Source organism: Poecilia reticulata, chromosome 3, assembly GCF_904066995.2.
Source record: "Poecilia reticulata chromosome 3, P_reticulata-male-v2, whole genome shotgun sequence".
Lineage (NCBI taxonomy): Eukaryota > Metazoa > Chordata > Actinopteri > Cyprinodontiformes > Poeciliidae > Poecilia > Poecilia reticulata.
In genome coordinates this window covers 19,017,032-19,036,285 of record NC_088832.1, presented here as the reverse complement: position 1 = coordinate 19,036,285, position 19,254 = coordinate 19,017,032, and the positions used below count along the sequence as shown (strand labels likewise).

General features: G+C 39.3%; 1 protein-coding gene across 3 annotated transcripts in view; it reads left to right on the top strand.

The window, feature by feature from the left end:
* zfhx3b (zinc finger homeobox 3b) overlaps window positions 1-19,254 on the top strand; it is a 312,657-nt gene that overhangs the window by 82,156 nt on the left and 211,247 nt on the right. Inside the window, exon 1 of one of the 3 annotated variants that reach the window (XM_017303940.2) lies at window positions 5,981-6,179. The exons of 1 other annotated variant lie outside the window; for it this stretch is intronic. The gene's annotated coding sequence lies outside the window, so the exon portion shown is untranslated. Of the gene's footprint in view, window positions 1-5,980; window positions 6,756-19,254 lie in introns of those variants that run through there. One more of the 3 variants, XM_008405336.3, reaches the window with a different exon arrangement.

Sequence of the window (19,254 nt, the reverse complement as noted above, 5' to 3'; positions counted from 1 at the left end):
TGTCTAAAATCCAAAAACGTGTAAAAGACGAATTAAGTTACATTTGAACTGTTAACTCAGGAATCAGTGCATAGAACAGCGGCCAGCACTGACTCGCCAGAATTAGCGAGTCACTTTCCTCATCACAATCAGTTGGTTATTTACTTGTTAGGGTTTAACTGCACTGCAGTAATGTAGCTGCCAAAACATTTACCAGAAGGACATTGTCTGTCTCACCATTCAAACTCTGTGTCCTTCTCCAGCTAGAGTCTACTGCACATCATTTGGGCCCCAAAATGCCACTTTACACTAATCCTTGGAAAGTTAAATTATTCGGACACCATCTGCAGCCAAATGTTCCCTGATTCATTTGGCTTATCTGACCCAGATACATTGTAAAAAAAAAAAAAAAAAAAAGTAGTCTCTTCTAGAACTACTTATCATGGTAAGCATGTAGGAGAAACATTTGAAACAAGTGAACATAGATGTATTTATTAACATGGTCTGCGGACACCAGCAGGAGTTTGCACTGAGACAGCAGACATACTGCATAAAAAACTAGGTTTAAGAATAATGTATTTAAATCTAAATCAGTAAGGGGTGTGAATCATCTTAGGCACAAATGTCCTGGTGCCAATTTTAAAAGCTGAATATTAAAAAAAAAACATACAATTTTATAATACACATTTAAGAACTCATGAAATGTAGGATGTTTTTATGATATTGTTAGCAGACTAAAATCTAAATAATGTGATATTATAGCTCAAATGACTGCACCTACAAAAATCAACTTTACACTTCTTTGAAACAATTAAAATAGTTTTTCCTTCTCTGTTTTAAATTAACAGTTCCGTCACATTGAGCATTTTAACTTTGACATATGTCAATTATTTGATTGAGTGAAATGATGGCATTTTCACTAAAACTCATCACGCCAGTAGAATATCATACTGGCCAATGCCTGGCCCCATTGTCACAGTGACTTTGAAAAATGTTTAAAAAAAATAGTCCTAAAGTCTAAAAATGGTCAAGTTCACAAATCTGTTTATGCCCTATTGTGCAGAAAACCACTAAACTTTACTCTACTACTGCAATCAACTAATATGCCTTTTTCAGGGTCAGAGGTAGTGTTACTTTTGTTTGTATAAGTGTGATCTATTTTGAGAAAGATGCAAAAAATAAATAAATAAATAAAAAATCTGCTGCTCATGAAAAAAAAAAGATATTTTACATTAGGGACTGTTTGAACCTCATGGTCATAAGATATGCCCATATTTGGACTGAAACAGGCGCTGATGCCCTTCTTTGGTCTAAATGCTGCTGTGTGCTTTGAACAAAATTGTTTGTATGTTGCTGAATGTGGTGGCCAGGTTGTTAGAGTAATTTATACCTGTTGTGCACCAGATAGGCTTAGATTGGCAAGATGTCTGTCAGAAAGAGAGGCAAGATTAAAGATAGGTAATGCATGGTTAAGGTAGTCTTGAAAGGTTTTTTTTTTTCCTTTTTTCTTTTTTTTTGAGAGCATAGTATGGAGTTGAAACAGGCTATTGGCTGCTAACAGACAAATGAGAAGACATAAGTTACAAAGAACATTAAGTAGCGATAATTTTCATGTATTTTCAGACTTTTCAAGTAACATGTAATGGCTCAGGATTACGAGAAGGCTAGCAACCATGTTCGGCAATGGCCCTTTCACAGCTGGTGGACGTGGTGAACGAAACATAGCCAAACCCCAGGTTGGTTGCCACTTCATTATCCCCCTGTAACCATTCACATCAGCAGCCGCCTCCACCCCAGCCTGCTGGGGCCACCGCTGCACCAACCACTCGCCCGAAACGAAACGCAATGAACTCCAAAACAGGCCGTTCATCTTCCAGATCGGGGTGATTTACCGATTTGGAGCGGGCCTCTCACCCTCGAGAGCCACAAGAACATTTCTCCTTCTGCTGAATAAACATTCATAATCTTTAACTTGATGTCCTGATAGGAGGAAAATAGAAATCAAGCTGTCAAAGTTCATTTTCGAGCATTCTGCGCTTAATCAGCTGATGGAGAAAACGGAGTAAGATGACACAAGGGGAGAAGCAGAAAAATGTGGAAACAGTGGAAAAATGAATGCATCTGATTGGACAGCAGAGCTCGTAGGACATTTGAAATCATGCTGGGGAGGAATGGAAGCAGGAGCTATACGGCTTTTCCTGCTGAGTTGCATGAAAAGAGAAAACGGTGGAATGTTGTATGTCCCTTTTTCCAATTCTTTCTATGAAGTACAATTGTTTTTAGAAGCTTGATTGGAGTTTTTGCAATTTTATTTACTACTCTGATGCAGCTGTAACTGTGTCTTTCTCTGTGCCTGACATAATGAGCCTACATCCACAAGCAGAGTGGGGCAAGGAGACTGACCGGGGGGTGGGGGGGAGAAGGAGGAAAACACAAGGTGTTTGGGGGTGGCGGGGAGTGTTACATAGGAGAAAACAGGGCTGCAATAGAGATATGCTTTGGGAGAGGGAGGGGCGTGTATTAAAAGATGAGAGAGGTGACCTTTTTTCTCCCCCAGCTTCAGTGTGGCCATCAGTGAGCAGCCATGTTTGAGAGGGACGCCATTTTCTTGCAGCACTCATTACTGCGTTTTATATTCAGCGGTGTTGGGATTCGCTGGTCACTGTTCAGGCCCACAGTCATGTCAGACGTCTGTTAATCATGTGAAGTGTGTCTGTCTGTGTCAGGTTTGAGTAGGGGGAGGGAGAGGGGGCGCTCCGAAGGCGGAATGAGGGTGGGGGCGCTCAGATTAAACAGACAGACTTCTGTCTGACCGCAGCTGAAGTTCATAACTGCGGCGACAGTCGACGACGGAAATCGCTTCGTTTTGGCGTGTGTGTTGTCGAGCGTGCTCGCCTCTAACATCATCCCATCTGTGCCGTCGCTCATGCCCATCTTCTTTCGGGCCTGCTGGGTGGACCAAATTTCTGTAACCTTCAGTCAGAGCCTGTAAGCGTGACCGAACGGCATGCTAACACGTGTGCGGTTTCCGGTGCTGTTTTTGCGTCTGTGAAAGACAGAGGCGCTGTTTTACTGGGCATGTGCGCAGTGTCAGACTGTGCTCTGAGTACAATACATGGTGACAGAACAACCCACAGACACACGCGCGCACGCACACACGCACACACGCACACACACACACACACAAAACACCAAGACCCTCATCCCCCCCCTCCTCCTCCTGCCCTTCTCCGAACACAACCTCCTCCCTCTTTACACCCCTTCACGAGGACATCTGCTCCCCAAGCGTGGCTGCCATTGTGGCACTCCACACTAACAGGGGTTTTAGCCACTGGTGGTGTGAAATTAAACAGCCACCTCGTCCCTTGATGATAAGTGGCGTCCTGTCTTCATGCTGCGGCTATCTCCTGTCACACAGCACAAGGTCATGCTTTCAAGGGTGATCATGGGAATTAGAGTTCACCATTGTAAAAAAAAAAAAATCACGAGGAGTTGAACATGAGGGACGAATGGTTGTGGAAACTATCCTATAAGGACAGACTCAGTCTGTTTTTTTTTGTTAGTGAACCTCACCTGATAATTTGCTGTTCAATCAACAGAGATTTTGCCTTGATTCAGCTCTTTATCCAGCATCTGTGTCCATTTTATGCTCCATTTTAATTAAAGTAAACACACGCAGGGCTTTCTGATACTCCAAGCTAATTTTTTTTCATATTCTATTTGATTTACAGGTACAAGGTAATTACACATTACTCATTCATAGCGAAGTACACTAAAAAAAACGAAAGAAAGTTATAGAAGTAATGAAAAGGCTCTTTTCCCTGCCCTGGCAAATTATCTTTTTGAAATTAATACTTAATATTTTAGTATTGTTATATATTTTTAATTCACTCTGCATTTTTGCAATCATAATGTATCTTTCCACATTCATCGCGGTGCTCAGCCTTGATGAGTACTTCAAATGTGAATTAAGGCACTCCATTTTAAGAGGAAAACGAGTAATAATTCAAAGATATTAATAAAACATCATAATGTTATTCAGGAAAATTGAAAGTAGAAAAACAGGAGAGAAAAGGAAGGAAACATTAACTCTTTGAGTGTTTAGTGATGTTTCACGGTTGCGTGTCTGGAATACGATGTGCGCAGAAGGGGGGGAGCGGGTCACCGGAGTGCAGGTTGTTGTCTCGGCGGTCCGACGGAGACCATGAGGTCAAGGAGAACACATGATAGTGTTATTTACTTTTACCAAACCATTCATTAACATGGAAGCTGTGTATATAATCCTTATTTTCTTACTTGGTACACGATGCAGACAGACAGAGGTGTGCAGCAGAATGGACGCAGGAGGGGAAGGACTAAAGCTTACTCTTGTCTCTCTTTGACTTATAACTCGGGTTGTGCTCTTTTCACTCCCCTAACTTAGTCTCTCTTAATTTAAGATTGTTAACTGGTGAGAATGAAATTTCATTTTTCTTACTGGGGCTTTAAAAAAATAACAGAAGGACGTTTTTATGATTATGATGGCGTTAAAATGATTGAGATGTGCTGGTCTTACCACTGGAGTAATTTTCCAGCTCTACTTAAGCTCTGTCAGTGACAGAATGGTTCGGCCTTGCCCGGGGTCATTTTATAGTAGATATGCGTCCTGTGGTTGAGAATTTGGGAACTTGGATCAGCACAGACTTCAGTGGAGCTAAGTGCAGCACAGGTTGTGTCACCTGTATGGCCATTAGTGAGTAATATTTGCATATAAGTTGTGTTCACTCAGTAAATCTGCCTTTGTTTCATCTTTTGGGATTTTTAACTCTCCCGTTTGTGACACGTGTATTTCTATCCAGAAACATATCAGTTATGTTTCTGGATAGTTGTGTTTCCGTTGTGTTAGTCTGCTGCTCCCGCTGCAGAGAAGGGGCAGTGCTGATGGTGCTGACAGAGTCTTGAGGGTCCACTCTGCAGTCATGACTTCTGCCTGGACGTTTAATCCCACGGGGCCACACTGCAGCAGTCTGTTGACCAGCGGGGCAAGTTGAGCTTACGCAGGCACTTTAAGCCTGTGAGAGCTCCCTTCTTCACTGTCCAAGGCTAAAGATTATGCTAATACGCATTTGTCCATTCATATTTTTTGTAAAAAGTAGGTTAAATAAAAGATCACAGCCGTTATTTAAAAATTTTTTATTTTTATTTTTATTTTCTAAATCACTAAATACAAATCATCAACAAAAGGAAGTCGATGTTAAAAACACAGACTGTTATTCTGTCTTTTTAGTGTTTTTAGTTATTCTCTTCAGTACACACAGATGTATTATAAGCTCATGTTTTTATTCAACTGCAGGAGGCCTAGATGTAAAATTTTGGAGATTCAGTTCTGTCTGTTTTTTTTTGTGTGTGTGTGTGTGTGTGTGTGTGTGTGTGTGTGTGTGGAGTGGATTCATTTTGCACAAAATATGGCAGCGCGATTTGGGATTGCTTGGAGCCAGCAGTGATGTCATTAGGCAGCACCTTGGATGATAAGGCAATCCCAGGCACTGAATAAATAAATAAATTAAAATCATTTCTTATGTATTCTTTTCACCTCCCTGCACGTCCCGCCTCTCCCTCATCCTGACCCCCTCATCCCTACCCCCAACTGCCCACCTCCCCTAAGTACACATATCACAAATACAACCCTCATGTAGTCGTCACTGCTGCTCCCTTCCCCCCTGCGTGTCCACAGGAATATCAGGGAGGGGGGGGAAAAACAAAAAAAAAAAAAACGAATGAATGCAGGTTTTTAATAAATAATGCCTTCTACTAATATGCATTCAGGTGGAGTCAGTCTTCGGCCCATCTCGCACACATCCGCAAAGAGGAAAAATATAGAATCCAAGAAGGGAAAGCTTTCCTCCTGAACTGAAATCGTTGACGGCTCGATAATAGGCTAAAACAACGAGCACGAGAGTGAAAGAGTCAGAGAGGGAGAGAATGATGAGAGAGAGGGAACCGGGAAAAAAGAGGTGAAGGGGGGGCGGGGGGGTAAGAGAGAGGGAGAGAGTGGCAAGCATATTATAACTCATCCATGTGGATCACCCTAGTAGATTGGGAGCAATCCCTTGTTGAAATTGTCTTCTAAACACTTAGAGAGAAGGAGACAGAACGGAGCGGCCAGCCCATCTCAGTGTGCCTGTGTGTGTGCTCTCACACTGCCTGCTATCCCAGCCAAGGTAGAGAGACCTTTGACAGACTGCCTGCATGTGTGTGCGTGCGTGCGTGTGTGTGTATGTGTGTTTCACCTTGCTCTAGTGTGTGTTGCCTATCTTGTCAGGCAGCCAGCAAGTGTGTGTGTGTGTGTGTGTGTGTGTGTGTGTGTGTGTGTGTGTGTGTGTGTGTGTGTGTGGGTGTGCGTGTGCGTGTGTGTGTATGTGTTTGAGCAAGAGGGAGAGAGAAGATGCATCTGAGTGTGTGTGTGTGGTGGAGGAGGTGGTGGGTATTATGCACCCTGGATGTTGCCTCGTGCTTTAAACAGTTGCCTACAAGCCCAGGTAGTGTGTGCCGGCTTCTAAATAAGCAGCACATTCACCGTCCCCTTCAGGACGGGAGGCAAGGCTGCAGAGTGTGAAATCAGACTAATACAGTGGCGTAGGACTGAGCAGGAGCAGGAAGAAGCTCCCGCATGACTTACTCAGACTAGAGGGGTAGAGAGAGAGGGGTAGAGAGAGAGAGAGAGAGAGAGAGGACAAGAACCAGCAGAAGATAAAGAGGGGATTGGACATCAGAGATAAAAGGGAAAAAACAGAAAGGTCAGTATTTTTTATTTTAATTGATTTTATTTAGTTATTTCTGCTCTGTGGATTCTTCCTTTAAGTCTTCCCCACTTTCAGTGGAGTTAGTGTGGAGCTGGGACTGAGCCTGTGACTGTTCTGATTTGCTGGAAAAAGTATTGATTGTAAGTTTGTGGGAAGTGTGGTTATTTGATCCTGCCAGGTGAGAACAGACAGAGTGGAGGTGGGGGGGCAAGTATAGAGAGTGGCCTAACTTTTTATTTAGTATGTGTATATGTAAGAATGTGGAGTGTATATTTTTTTGTTTGCATAACTCTGTATGTTGTCTAGATTTAGTTTTACTGTACACGGTGTGCACCTGCAGTCTGTGTACTTTGCTTTCTTTTTTGAAATTTTCTGAATTTATGGAAACAGCTAAGGCAGGCGTGAGTATACATGTGGAAGTGCAGAGATTGTGAAGTCTAGGGGTGAACGAGACGATACTCCACAGAATCAAATGGGTCATGATGGGGTGGAAAAAGAGGACTTTTCATCTCCAGTTTGTGTGTGTGACGTAAAGAAGACAGACAGACGGCGTGAAGCTCGAAACACAGCGAACAGTCAGTATGTCATGCGGTGACGCGTTATCCAATCACAGCCTGCGTGCACATATACAGAAAGACCATGTGACCATGGCGCGCGTCCACACACAAGATGGTGTCCACAGCTACTGTATGGAAAATTTTGTTCATAATATAATTCAGAAAGTTTTTTTCTTTCTCGATTAATTTTAAATGTTTCATTATCACACTTCTCACATCTTAAACATTTTGTCATAGAGTTAAAATTCTAATTAACATTGCATTAATAGCAATAGCAGTTTTTTTTTTTCAAAAAGCATATTTTTAAGCAGGAAGGAAAAAATGTCAATGTACAGATGTGTTCAACCACACACACAGGCACAGGAAAAGTGAAAAAGCCCGGACTACCAAATTGTCAGCAATACTAAAGACATCAACACAAAAATTTCAGCCATCCATCACAGCTGTCGGCCTTTTTCTGTGGCGACAGTGATTTATTCCAGGGCTGAAATTATTTGGAGTCTCTTGCTCCCTAACTCACTGGCTCTCTCGCTTACATTCACAGACACACACACACACACACCATGCACAGCCACTCCTCCAGTCTTAATAGGTGTTGGATTTGTCCTGTTGTAAATTTCTGAAGTAGAGATGTGATGTATGTGGAATTATATATGTCCTCTTAAAAAGCTGACCGTACTAATATCTTCTTGGGTATGTTGTGTGCTGGATGCTAACAAGGTTTATTTCGTCTCGTCAGTGTGTGAACAACAAATACTCACAATGTTTCTTTAAAAGACGGTTTAATCAAATCTCTAATCCACAACAACCTGCAGAATACATTTAAATTTAATTCATTTTAATTATTTTTATTTTTATATTTTAAGAACTAACATTTCAAATGTCACATTGCAAACTTTATTAGATTTTACTTGTCTTCATACGGGTGAAAATAAGTTTAGGTATTAAATTTCTTGTTTTAAATATTGAAATTAAACTTTGTAAATATTTCCTACAAAATCCCGATTCAAAAGACTAGACTTACCCACCAACTGAGACGAGAGATAAAAAGTGTTCTACTGCATTTTTTCACTTCAGTTACAGCAGATTTGATTAAAAATCAGTCATGTTTAATAGATGTCAGTGTTTCTCTTTTTTTTTTTGCAGCACTGTAATGATGTAAATAAAAATAAAATCTGTCACACAGTGGTGACCCAAATTCTAAACTCGCCTATAAATTCCACACAGGAAGTGGCAGGCGTTTCTCTAAGACTATTTTTGACATGTGTGTTAGCCATGCATCTAGCAGAATAAATGCGGAGACATTAATTAAAACTGATATGCAGTGAGTATTCTTTCACATACTGGTGCTTGTTTGTTTGTGGAAATTATGAGCAAAACAGCTGCCCACAGCAGTGCTAGTTTGACCCCCCCCCCCCTCCCTCTCCTTTATTTTTAATACCACTGTCATTTCATTTCCTTTCTTTTCTGCACGGCCTCTCTGGTATTCTTTTCAGATGTCGGATGATAAATCAGGTCTTTTGTGCTGGAGCATTTATAAGTCAGTCCAATGCCCCTAATAACCCCGCTCTTCCAACAAGCGCACACACTCCTCTAAGCTTGTGCTCTTCCTCTAAGCCTTAGTCCAAGCCCTATGGCTGCGACTTAAGATTGGCGTGTGCATGTCTTTCTGCAAGTGGGTACATGCACATGGAGTCACGTGGCGTTGCGCTCACTGCTGTTGTTTTTGGTGGATGGGTGTTTTGTTTGATTTGCTTAAACATGCCAGTTTTGCACATGCACGGTCAGGAGCCATCAGCTCTTGATATTTTCGTCTTCATTGCTGATCCGAGGTGGTCTGTGTGGTTATGGAGTTGAGCAGAGCAGCAGAGATTGCTTGGTTATGTGTCAGCTCTGCTCTGGCCTTTTATATATCTGGAGAAATGATGTTTGTGCTGGCATTGAAATCGGCCAAGGGGGTCACTCGGGCTCAGTCAGAGACAAAACTCAGAGCGTGTCTTATGTTAACAGAATCCAACGCGCATTAAAAAAATGAAACATCTGTTTGTCTTGTTGAGCAAAAAAAAAAAAACATCTGAGGGAGTGAGGAGCTGGCAGAAAATAAATAGCTAATTGAAATTTAAATTAATCTTTGCTGAAAAAAAAATTTACATGAACCGAAAGAAACTTAAAACACTGAAAAGTTCCACAAAGACAGAGTATGATGTACATTATTAACCAGCCAATCATTACAGTTCGTGATTCAGGCTGTCTGGGCTTCTGCATAGTGATTGAGCTCAGCCTAGGGTCTGGGCCTTGTCATGATAAGGTGCCAAACTTAGCTTTACTTCTAAAATCCTGGATTAATGCCTGCTTTAAGAGCTTAGCATGGTCATCCATTCAGACATGCACTGGATTGACTGGCCTACCCTGGTTGCCTGTTATCTTCTTTTAAGTTTTACAAGCACCAGTTCGCTGTGAAGCACCACCCCTTGCTGTGGATATTCATCATGTCCCATACTAAGACTTTTTATCTTATACAAACTTTTAAATTATTATTATTGTACTCAAACAAAGCAATGCACAATTTTTATCAAATTTACTTTTCATTTTTATGACAGGATGCTGTTTTATAGAGTTCCAGCTAAATAATGTAATGTTATTATTGCATTTATTCGTTTTCCACTAGAAGTGGATGATGTGGGTCTCTGGGAAAGAGTTAGTTTCAGTCCCTTTCCCACACAATTGTTTGCCTATTAACTTTAAGGATTTTAGGTCTTATTCACTTTAAAATAGTTTTCTATAAAATTATTTATGTGTGTTTCTAAAACAGCTCTTTTTTTCTTTCTTAAGAAGTCATCAATACAAAAAGATGACCCACAATCTTATGATAGTCAATTTTTGATGCTTCTTTTGAAATGCATAAAAAATAAAGATGTGTAGCCTGGACACATCTTTACACCATGCTAGGTGTCCGGCGTTATGTTTGAGGTAAAGCTATGACATTATTTTTTCAATTGTTGCATATTAGTTATCTGCATAAAGAATCCCACAAATTAAAACACCACACGGTCGTCTGTATGGTTGTTCTCACTATCATGACTCTTTTTCAAAGTCGTATGTGTTTGAAAGGCTACAATGTCTAAAAATGTGCCAGAAGATATGTTAGCATTTTTGCTATTGATAAAACAAATATCCTGTTATACTTTGGCTTTTTTGTTGTTTATACTACTTTCCATTCAGGGAAAGTAGAATAGATGCGAAAACAGTTCAATGCACTCTTTCATGTCCTCTCACTTCTCTGAGCCTCAATATTAAAAGAACATTGTGCTAATATTTGACTATTATTTTAGTCCTACTAGGAAAGGCAGAATTAATATTTGTTTTTCTTTCTTCCTTTATATTTTTTACTCAAAAATTACTTTCTTTAAAAATGCTTTTGATTTTACCTGTACTTTGTGAGACAAAGTGTGCAATAGAGCTAAAAAAACTAAAATTTTCATGAGGTTTTTTTTCTTTTAACATGATTTGTAATATTACAAGTAATATTACTTATTCAGTAAATACGTTTTTCTCAATTATAGGCATCTGTTCTCTTTATGAAATATATTCAGGGAAGGCGGTGCGGTGATTAAATGCAAACTTCGAGAAAGTGATTGTGAGGCAGATTTTCAAGTCGAACTAAAATGTCCATAAACTCCATGCTGGATTTGGCCAGAATGTCAGAAATACAGCGTGAAAAGTCTGATAAAGACTTTGTAATGTTTTAGAGTAAAAATTATTTTTGATTACTATCTTACATTGTGTCTTACATTTTTGTACCTTTATTTTCCGCTAAAATAAAGGTAGTATATTTTTAAAACTGGCTAAATGTATTTACGATCATGGTGATGGTCATTCGCACTAGTAGTTGAAGCTGTAGTAACAAAAGTAGCACTAGCAGAACAATAAAAACTACTAGTTTTAATTGTAATTTTTTTCTTGAAGTGTAACTCTTGTGTATGACAAATTTTGTTTCTTTACTCTTGACATTTTCTGCTGCATATCCTATTATCCATTTTTGTAAGATAATAAGATAGGTAGGTAACTAATGCCTACCACCTGAGGCAGGTGTTTCACCAACAGAAGTTTTGAATGGAATAGCTCCTGATAATCTACAGGCACAGTTCGTTTTTCATCTTGTGCTGTTGGTAAGAGTAACGATAGAGGAGTTTGGAGCTACGTTGATTCCATCTTGACTACTCTGCAATAAGTCAGGAGTGGAAGAGAAGGCGCGGTGGTGGGCAGCCACCATTTTACTCCTCCAATCCTCCTCCGCCACCACTGGAATATAATCTGCTGTCTCCTGACCTTCAAATCATGCAACGCTAGAGCCATTTCAATTGGCCTGTCCACCATTAACGTGAAACGCCCTCTAAACACTCTGCTTCTGCTCATGGAAGATTTCCCTTCTCCCAGCATGTCTTCCTTCCTCGTTCCTCGCTCCGTTTTTCCATATTGTCTTCTGTTTCCATCATGCCCCCCTGGATCTTCACAGCTGTGGAAGGTGGGAACCTCTTGCACTTTAGAGCTGTGCCACCACAGGAGATGCTGCTGGTCTAAAGATGGGAATGAAAAATATTCCATTTGTTGTTCTCTGAAATGTTTGTGTTGCACCAAATGAACAAAGAAAAAGGCCATTTTAGAATACATTGGAAACAATAGACTATTTTCTTTTCCAAAATATTGGAGTTCACATATGACATTCATCCATGAGCCACTCAACCATAGTGCTTTAACCCATTAGTTTTCCGAAAACAAAAAGACACATTTTTATTTGAATAAAATATGAAGGCAAAAATTCTTTAAACTCTGATTTCTGTCCAACAAAAATGTAAGGAAGCTCTTAAAATATTATGAACCTACATAATATGGTTCATAATATATTGCAGTTTTTAAGGAAGTGCCAAATCCCTTGTCATAGTGCATCACGTTTACAAATCAGACGGGTCCCCCTTCTTATTCCAAAAAAATGTAAAGATGCAGCACTGATTGGAGCATAAAATCCCACTCCAAAGCTCAGCATGTTATGTTGCCAGTAGATGGATAGATCTATTATTGAAAAAGGACATATTTGATATGATCTGAATATTAAAAATATATCAGAGGGCAAACAACGTTCATTGCTGCCATCTGATCTGTGCTGAGAGATGGGTGTCAAATCTCGAGGGAGAAGCTTTATTCAGCAGGGTCAAGGGGTTTTCTAAGTGCTTGATGAGATGCAGGAAGTTTTATTTTTATAAATTTTTTTGTTGTTGTTTGGTTAGCATAAAAGTGTCACTGGTGCCTTTTAAACATGGTCTTTATCATCAGCCCAATTGCTAATTATTTTACCATCATGAACACAGATGAATGTATCGTGACCTAGAATCTTCTGACAACTTAATCTCTTCACAAACACTCATATTTCAGCATCATATTTTTCCCTCCATATGATGTTGTTTTCCTGTTTTTGCTCTGACTGATTTTATTTCATCTTGTCCCTGTTTATTGTCATCTTTCTAGGGCAGTGACAAATGTAAATAAGACTCAATGCAGCCGTGTGACTGATTGTGCAGCAGCTCTAGTAAGGTGGGCAAACTGGTGAGACTGGTTTGTTTATAAAGTCAGTGTTTCTTGACCACATATAAGTCCTCATCTCAAAGCTTTTGTGTAGTCTATTCCACTGGTTGTTATTACATATAATAAATGTATTTATGATTAATGACTCCACTGGGGTTTATCCATAACGCTATGACCTCAAGGTAAAATTGAAATGCATGCACTGGATGTAGAGCATTTGTATATTATTGCTCAATATACTTAGCAGCCATTACATTTGTTGGCCCTGGTGAAAATAAAACAGAAGGCTATGGGGTTTCAAATCAACAGGGCCACTCTAAGAAATGGACTTATTGGAATTGCATTAAGTTGATTAGACTGAGAAATGAATACTGTTTACAATGGAGCAGTGTTAAACACTCTTGTTTCTCCCAGCTATAGTAGTGCATCGACAGTCAGTCAGCATCAATTAAAGCTCCTGATCTGTATATCCTGAGAGCCTGGTCTTGTTGTCTTCTAATAAAGCCAAGCCTGTGGCGGCAGAATGTTTCATTTCCTCCTAGAGATTGCCCTCAGTAATGCCGAGCACTTATCATAGTCCAGGAAAAACAGGCTGTAACGACATAGCAGTCAGATGCTTGATGCCCAGATCAAACTGAGGCCACATGAGGAAGCACATCTGAGCACCATGTCAACGTTTTACACTGCAAAAAGACCTGACACTTTAGAAGAAGATGACTTTAAATTTCATGTTGTGCTCCAAACTCTGTAGTTAAAAAAAAAAAATGTGACAAAGTTGTTCACTTAATAGGTTTTTCCGTATCTTAGGTTTTGGGAATACAAGGTATTTGGGGAATATTATAAGCGGTTGTATGTGTCTGTTTGTTCAGATGAAAATGAAAAATGGGGCCTGGGAAATACAGGGTTGTGAAGGGGGCCAAGCTGTCCCTGGCCATTCATTCTCTCTGGCCCCTCTGTCTAATTAATGGGGCACATTCATACACGTTATTGCACCAGAGGGTCTGTCACTCATTAATCATGTGACCTTCTGTGGCACATTTAATGACCTTGGAGGAGTAGATCAGCTGGAGATGGCCGAAGCTGTGGAATTAAATTGTTTCTGGAAGTGGTCATGGCCACATCAGGTGCTTTAACAGCCTCTCTGCTTGGGCCCTCTCCTGTGCCTCATCTGAAGGATCTTTGTAGGCTCTGCAGCCAAGATGGGAAAGAAAACTCTAGGGCTCTGGTCTAGATTAGGGAAAGAAGTAAAGTCAAAGTAAAATGAAAAGTTTTTTTTTATTCTAATGGAACAAACAATGAAGAAGATGCACACATTTAAAAACTTGTAAACATGCACTCTCCATACCTTAATGAAAATGTCATAATTTTCAAATATTTTGTTTTTCTACTAAGTTTCAAACATGAGAATATTGCAAATCCTTTGCAGGCTTAGGAATTAACACATTTGTTTATAAAATATTTTCAAGTAAATAGAAAAGCCTAAGTGCAGCCTAATGTTTGTATATTTTGATTTGAACCCTAATTTAGATGTTATGTATTCATACTTCTGTATTATCACTCATCAAATTCATGTTTATTGAAGATGTAATATAGAGTTGAAATGGTGCAGTTACCAGAGGGTCAAACTGAATCCCTGTCTTTTTGTTTTATTTATTAAAAATGTTATTGACAATTGAAATGAAATATTTTTCTTAAACCAGAAAACTGGTCTAAAATACCTAAACTCATCCTTTGTCTGAGACACTTTTAATTGAGACTTTAAGGATGCAGCTCTGGAGGCTGGCTTAATTTCCTCCGGCAGGAAAGTAGGCCTTAAGCAAACAAACAAACAAACAAAAAAAAAATAAAAAAATAAAAAAAAAAACAACAAAAAAAAACAGTTGGCCCTACCACAGGTTTTTCAACAGAGATGACAGGAATGGTATGTTTTCTGTTTTGCAATCCTAGCGTCTTATTTTTATGTTAATTCTAAATTATTATTTTGGAGTGAATAAATTTGACCTAAAATCAAAAAGCATCAAAATACAAAAATGAATTCACATTAAATTGTGGCTTAGGTCAAGAAATTATATATTCTGTTCATTTTTAAACAGCTACACTTTGTTGTGAAGGGTAACTCGGGGTCACTGCAGTGGAAGATTGACCAGTTTATCAATGCAATAATTCTGTGATCTAACTAGAGAACTGATTTGAGCCTCCTAACTGCATAATGTTATGTATGTAATTTTGTAATTTTTTTTTTTTTTGCAGAAATGTGAATACTGATGTTGTCTAAAATAATTATTCAGTGGAGTCATTAAAAGAAAACAAAAAAATGTCTAGGCTTTTTCACTGCATTCATTTTTTCCTCCAAAAGAGTAAAACTGGAGGATTTTCCATATAATGAATGTCCATGTCGTTGTTATATAGCGAGTCTGCAATTAATGTTTGTGCAGCACCAAAATTATGTTTTGTTGCATTTTTAGATGTGAGGAAAGGTCCAATATCCCAGGGAGACAAAAAGAAGTAATTAACAAATGTAAAACTAAAAGAAATGGCAACATCTCCCACAATTCCTCATTCATCTGTGCAAACTTTTAGGATTCCACTTCTTACAGTGAGCTTTGGAAAATCCTTTTTTTTTTGTTTAACCTGATCACTGCGTGTCATAAGATAAACGAGTTCTTTTTTAACCTTGCTTGTCTGAGTTCTGGTATTTTAAACATCTTTGCATTAACTATATAAATGAGTTAGTTTAGTCCAGTGGCTGTATGTATCTTGTAGTCATTTTCTTATGAAGATCAACACACGTCTGACTCACTTAAAAGCTGTGTTCTGTTGTCTTTCCCTTTTTGACATCACTAACGGAAATTGGCCCTTTATTAGATATTTATACTACAGGGCAACAGAAAGGCATGGATTATTAAAGTAACCAGAGACTTTGACTTAAAAATGTGAAATTGTAAAAACAAAAAGCCAAAAAAAAAAAAGCATCATAGGAATTGTTAGTGAGGTCAGTATTTGTATTTTATTTTATTTTTTTACATATTACACATTTTACATACAGGGGTCATTTCATGGACTATAAATAGCATAAACTTACTGCATCATGTTAGAGGCTACCACATTCCTAGTCGCTTGATAGGCACCGCCTTTCAATTAACATCTTATTAACATTTTAGAAAAAAAAAATCCCAATTTCTTTGCATCCAAAGTTTAAACGCAGATCTCGTTTGGCTGCCACCTTCTGTTCACAGCGGCAGCGTGAAAATGTTGGCTTTCTTCTCAGTGACATTGAAATGGAAGGATTTTGTTTATCCCCGTCTTTGTTTATTTAACATTTTGCTCAGTGGGGGGAGTTTCAGATAGATTGTTTTCAAGACAGTCCCTGCAGACAGCGAGCAAACACACTACAGCTTCATCAAACAGAACAATCTTCAACTTTCCCCTTCTGCAGCGTGCAGGGAAATGTGACTGAGAGGAACATCATAATGGAATATGATTGAAAATGATCGGTGTAATTTTTGCGTGCATCTGTAACAGTATGCCAGCGTTGTTTTTTTTTTAGTTTTTTTTTAGAGGATTTATTTAGAATCATGTGTAAGTGTACCCTTACACAGAAAAAAAAAAAAAGCACAGTGATGGATGAAAACATTTCATTTTCATGTGGCAAACATTTGCAAGTTGGGTTATTAATGGATTCATGCGCGTGTGATGGATTGTCGATGTGCAGGGATTGTTTTATTTCCTTGCCAAGGAAGCGTCAACAGAAATTGTGGCACATGAAATTCAACTTGAAAAACAGGGAGGGAGCTAAAATAAATCTTTGTGAGCTGAAAAGTGAGTTAACCCCCCCGGTATGAAATGAGTTCGGAATTGAGTTCATTTCACATGTTTGACTCGTCTTTGTGTAAATGTGAGCAGGGCGAGAGCTGATGGAAGCAGCAGCGTTTTGAAATGTATTTATAACAAAAGAGAGAGACTCTGTTGTCAAAAGTGGCATCTTTGGTGTCGGCATGCAGATGTTCAAAGCGTGCAAGGGACAGTTATGAACTTTTGCAACTTCACTCATTAAAACACATCAAATCAAACACACGGAGGCTGTGCCATTACCCCCTCTCCCTCCGTCTGCCTCGCTGCTGTCGTTCGTCTCCTTCCACCATCCTATTTCTCCTTGTCGTAAGCGCAGGCCTGATTAATATTTTTCACCGTCCTGTAACCATGGCAATAAGGTCACTGCATATGATACTTAATTGAATCTTCCCTGTGCTTTTGTGTGCGCCTCCACTGTCCGGGCAATAAAAATCTTCCGCTGATGACTCAGAGCCCCTTTTCTGCTCCCCTCCATCTTTCTCTTCATGTTGTGGCCCATGAATTTATTCATTTGTTTCCTCTTTCTTGTGCCCCCCACCCCGCCTTCCCTCTTTCATTCCTGACCTCTCTCTGACCTAGTCTTCCTTGTCTTGGTGTAGTATTTTTATTTATTTTTTTCCCTTTTTCCTCCTCAAACACTGTTTTTGCGCAGGTCAGTCGCTTGTTAATGTGTTGAGTTCAAATCTTTTTGTGTGTGTGTGTTCTGTTGCTTGCAGAACAACACTTGATGGCTTATTGCTTTTTAATGTCAGAGTAATGCACAGCAGGTCCTCTCAGCTTGGCCTTTTTTTGTGCCCTACTCTGGTCTTCTTAATGCTTACTCTTTTTCTCCCCATGCAAGAATTTGCATACTCAAATCAGTCTCGGGCACAATTGTTAAATTGATTTCAAATGACACTGATGACTGAAGTGGGGAAACAAAGAGGCCGGCAACCAGGAAACCGCTGGGTACACAAAGTAAGCCTCTGACACAGGTTGCTCTCCGAGCAGGTGCTCTGATTAATGCCTAACAAATTGGGGTTCTCTAAGATCTGGTCGTAAGTGGGAGACATGTTTCCTCTTCACACAATGCAAGGGCCAACACATAAACACGCCCTGATGGAGTCTTTGTTCATGCCAGTGTGGGGGGTAATCCAGGACAAGAGGGCATGCAGGGTTACATTGGGAAAACACCAGCATGGCTAAACAGTAAAACAGTAAAGTGAAGGAAAGGACCGTTTTATGGGGATACTGGAATAAAAATACTAATACGACAGCATGCAGGCTTGCCTTAGAACATATGTTTTTAATTTAATGTCCTTCTATTCTGTATGTCCTTTGTCGCAAACTGTTTTTGAGATGATTCATGTTAGTTTTTCTCTCAGTGAAGTAACTAGAGCTGGATATAGGGTAAACAAATACTGTACTTAAGTAGGAGCAATATCATTTGTAAAATCAGGACCTCAGAGGTTTTTTTTTTGTTTTTTTTTTTTTTTTTTTAGAGAACATTAGAGAACACCTCATCACAGTGGAGGTGACAGGTAAGCTGGTCAGAGTGCATGGGGAGATGGATCCAGCTAAATACACCCATGACCTGGTCAAAAGTTTATCTTCCAACAGAAAAGCATCCCCAAACACACAGTCATATCTGCAATGGACAACTTAGATGAAAGCATTGCTATTGTTAAAAAAGTCTAGATCTAAAGCCTATTTAAAATATGTACCAAACCTTAACCCCCCCCTCACCTCCCCAAAAAAGAAATGTTCTTGAACCCTATTCGTCCAATCTGAACGAGCAACAGCGATTCTACTGAGAATAAGAAAATAAAAAAATCAGTTTTTTGCTATGCAAAGTTAATATATACACACCTAAAACATTTGCAACCATAACTACAATGAATATATTGTCTGGAGAGGGTAAAGGGAGGCGCAAATACATTTGCATCCACACCTACCTGATTAAAAAAAAAAAGAACAACAAAAAAAAACTTGGTTCATGACGTAAAATAAAATGTTTGTAAAATTAACAAAATGTGAACATTTTGAGTATAAATATTTTTTGTAAGGTACTTTATGCCGCTTTGATAACAGTCAGATAATGACTGATAGTATAATTAAATGTATACTTTGCTGTTATTCCTCACAGGCCATGTTTGTGAAAGGTCAATACTTGCTAACATCTCTCCAGGATTAAGGACTTACTGTAATAAAACTGCGACAGTGATCTTGGGTCAATCATTAAGCTCAAATTAAATCAACTAGTCCAGTTTGTCTGAGGAGGGAAAAAAAAATACAAATCAGATCTGACACATGCATCATAAAATAACCATTAGCTGTTACCTGCAATTTGAAGTGACAGTATATCAATAATGTCACTTGGAAAATGGGACAGGTTTGTTGTTGTCTTTAAATCACCCGAAACTCCATGCAGCAGTGGAGTATGCAGGTACTGGAAACGCATTAAGGCTTGATGGTAATGGCCACGGTGGAAGCAGTGGGACACGAGAGAAGCGGGGGGAGAACAA